This window comes from Cebus imitator, unplaced genomic scaffold, assembly GCF_001604975.1.
Source record: "Cebus imitator isolate Cc_AM_T3 unplaced genomic scaffold, Cebus_imitator-1.0 Scaffold24, whole genome shotgun sequence".
In the NCBI taxonomy this organism is placed as follows: domain Eukaryota; kingdom Metazoa; phylum Chordata; class Mammalia; order Primates; family Cebidae; genus Cebus; species Cebus imitator.
In genome coordinates this window covers 9,811,092-9,814,942 of record NW_016107339.1, presented here as the reverse complement: position 1 = coordinate 9,814,942, position 3,851 = coordinate 9,811,092, and positions in this window count along the sequence as shown.

The window sequence follows — 3,851 nt, the reverse complement described above, 5'->3', positions numbered from 1 at the left end:
TATCAAAATTAGCTGGACGTGGTGGCATGTGCCCGTAGTCCCAGATACTCGGGAGGCTGAGGCAGGAGAATAGCTTAAACCTGGGAGGTGGAGGTTGTAGTGAGCCGAGATGGTGCCACTGTACTCCAACCTCACAACAGAGTGAGACTCTTGTCTCAAAAAAAAAATAAAGTAAAGCTTTTGACCAGGTGAGGTGGCTCACATCTGTAATCCCAGCCCTTTAGGAGGCCCAGGGGGGCAGATCACTTGAGCTCAGGAGTTCGAGACCAGCCTGGCCAACATGGCAAAACCTCATCTCTACTAAAAATACAAAAACCAGCCAAGCGTAGTGGCGCATCTCTGTAGTCCGAGCTACTTGAGAGGCTGAGGCAGGAGAATCGCTTGAACCCAGGAAACAGAGGTTGCAGTGGGGTGAGATCACGTCAATGCACTCCAGCCAGGGTGACAGAGCGAAACTCCATCTCAAAAGAAAAAAAGGAAATCTCTTATCATGTATTGTGGCAATTAATTATTAATTCATCTATGGGTTCATCTTTTGCTTTCTATGTATTGTAGGCTAGATAACAGCCTCACAAAATGTCCACCTCCTAATTCCCACAACCTGTGAATATGTTACCCTACCTGGCAGAATGGACTTTGTAGACGTAATTCTATTAAGGCTCTTGAGAGGAAGAGATTATTGTGGATTAGCTGGGCCCCACCTAATCACATAATGCTTAGAGAGGGAGGCAAGAGGGTCAGATTCACAGAAAGAAATGTGAGCAGAGGCCAGAGTGCCATGAGAAGAATCTATCTATAAGCCAAGGAATGCAGGTAGCCTCCAAGAAGCTGAAAAAGATAAGAAGATGGATTCTCTCCTAGAGCCTCCACCTGGAACGCAGCCCTGCCAACTCATTTGAGACTTCTGGCCCCCAGAACTGTAAGATAAATTTGCATTTTTTAAGCCACTCAGTTTGTGGTCATTTGTTAAAGCAGCAGTAGAAAACTTATATACTATGTTAATCTGAACGCTTAATATTGTTAGTAAACTGTTATTTTAAAAATGTTCACTGTCAGATAAATTTGGAAATGTAATTATGGAAACACTATACTATAAGGGTATGGGCCTTGTCCATGGCAATAGACAGGTTATCTTAACTAGGAGTGCTGAACTCTAAATAATTACTTATTAGTGATGGCAACTATAAATTAAGCTACAAATCTTTACAGCAAGCAATATATGTGGTTTGACAATGAAAAATATATATTGATCTCCTACTGAATGCCAGGCACTGCTCTGGACACCGGGGATATAGCAGTGAACAAGACACACATGGGCCCTTTTCTTGTGGAGCTACAGTCTAGCAGAAGAAAGAGGCTATATTAGAGCCATGTTGGGTGTTATAAAAGTACATCAGCCCAGCACCGTGGCTCACGCCTGTAATACCAGCACTATGGGAAGCCAAGGTGGGTTGATTGTTTGAGATCAGGAGTTTGGGAACAGCCTGGGCAACACTATGAAGCCGTGTTTCTCCAAAAAATAGAAAAATTAGCTGGGTGTAGTGCCATGTGCCTGTGGCCCAGCTACTCAGGAGGCTGAGGTGGAAGGATCGCTTGAGCCTGGGAGGCAGAGGTTATAGTGAGCCGTGATTGAGCTACTACACTCCAGCCTGGGCAATAGAGTGAGACCCTGCCTCAAAAAATATATATCAAAGCCAGGCGCAGTGGCTCATGCCTATAATCCTAGCACTTTGGGTGGCTGAGATGAGTGTATCACTTGAGGTCAGGCGTTTGAGACCAGCCTGGCCAACATGGTAAAACCCCGTCTCTATAAAAATACAAAAATTAGCCAGGGATGGTAGTGGGCGCCTATAATCCCAGATACTCAGGAAGCTGAGGCAGGAGAATCGCTTGCACCTAGGAGGAGGAGGTTGCAGTGAGCTGAGATCACGCCACTGCACTCCAGCCTGGGCAACAGAGCAAGACTCGTCTCAAAAAAATAAAATTATATACATATATATATATAAATACACACATACATACACAGATAGATAGAAACAGACATATCAACAGGGGTGGACCTAACGTAGTCTAGGTGGTCATGTAGGACTTATCTAAGAATGACATTTAAGTTAGGACCTAAAATTTGACTTGGAATTGTCCAGGAAAGATGAGCGAGGGAAAAAGAATGTCTGGGAGAACTGAATACCAAGTGTAAAACCTTAAAGGCAGTAAAGAATTCAAGGCGTGTAAAGAACTAAAAATACAAACAGAACATTCCATTGAAAATAGCTGAGATCTTCCCCACACCACTCTCTCAAAAACAACAAGGGAACGGGGGGGAACGCCCAGAAACACTCATTTTATTTTTCTTGCACTGAAACCACAATGCCTGAAAATAGAAAATGCATGAAAGCTATTAAAGAACTTAATAGATCCAAGGAAGGTCAAGCCTAAGAGCTTAGAGAAGGAGAAACCAAGGAGAAGCAAGACACATCTGCCTGAGGAGCCCTGGAAACACTCAGGTATCAGAAGCAGGGGTGTGCAGAGGGAGGTTAAAGGAAGGGAGATGGGAGAAATGTAGTGCTTCAAAAAGGAGACTTGTTTGAAAATCTGTTTAAGAAGTGCTGGGATTCTAGCACTTTGGGAGGTTGAAGTGGGTGGATGACCTGAGATCGGGAGTTCGAAACCAGCCTGACCAACATGAAGAAACACCATCTCTACTAAAAATACAAAATTAGCCGGGCATTGTGGCGCATGCCTGTAATCCCAGCTACTCAGGAGGCTGAGACAGGAGAGTCACTTGAACCCAGGAGGTGGATATTGCAGTGGGCTGAGATGGCACCACTGCACTCCAGCCTGGCAACAGAGGGAGACTCCATCTCAAAAAAAAAAAAAAAAAAAAATCAGGTTATAGGCTGGGCAAGGTGGCTCAAGCCTGTAATCCCAGCACTTTGGGAGGCCAAGGCGGATGTATCACATGAGGTCAGGAGTTCAAGACCAGCCTGGCCAACATGGTGAAACCCTGTCTCTACTAAAAATACAAAAATTAGCCAGGCATGGTGACAGGCACCTGTAATCCCCACCACTCAGAAGGCTGAGACAGGAGAATCTCTTGAACCCAGGAGGCAGAGGTTGCAGTAAACCTAGATCATGCTACTGCACTACAGCCTGGGCCACCAGAGTGAAACTCAGCTTCAAAAACAAAAATAAATAAAGTGGTGTTTAATTCACTTTAAAATAGTAACTCTGTTGTTATTCACAATTATGAATAAAAGAAAAAAATATTGAAAATATTTCATCACTGTAACATGTTTTTATTCTCATTAAAGCTGCATAACAAGCCAAGCATGGTGGCACTTGCCTATAATCTCAGCTAACCAGGAGGCTGAGGCAGGAGGATCTCTTGAGTCTAGGAGTTCAATACTAGCCTGGGCAATATAGCAAGCCTCCATCTAAACAAACAAAAACTGCTTAACAAATGTTAAGAAAACTAACTGGTATATTTTGATATGCAAACAATTTAAGGTTGACATTAATGAGGACAATTTTACCTCATGAAAAAGATAATACTAGTTTGGATGGGGTGTATATATCATACTAATACTAGTAGTACCTTAAATTTCTCTAGTGCTTTGAGGTTATAAAATACTTTGCATACATTTTGATTTTTTTTTTTTTTTTTTTTTTTTTTTTTTTTTTTTTTTTTTTTTTTTTGGAGATGTAGTTTTTTTCTGTTGCCCAGGCTGGAGTGCAGTGGCAAAATCTCAGCTCACTGCAGGTTTCACCTCCCGGGTTCAAGCAATTCTGTCTCAGTCTCCCAAGTAGCTGGGATTACAGGTGCATACCACCACACCTGGCTAATTCTTGAA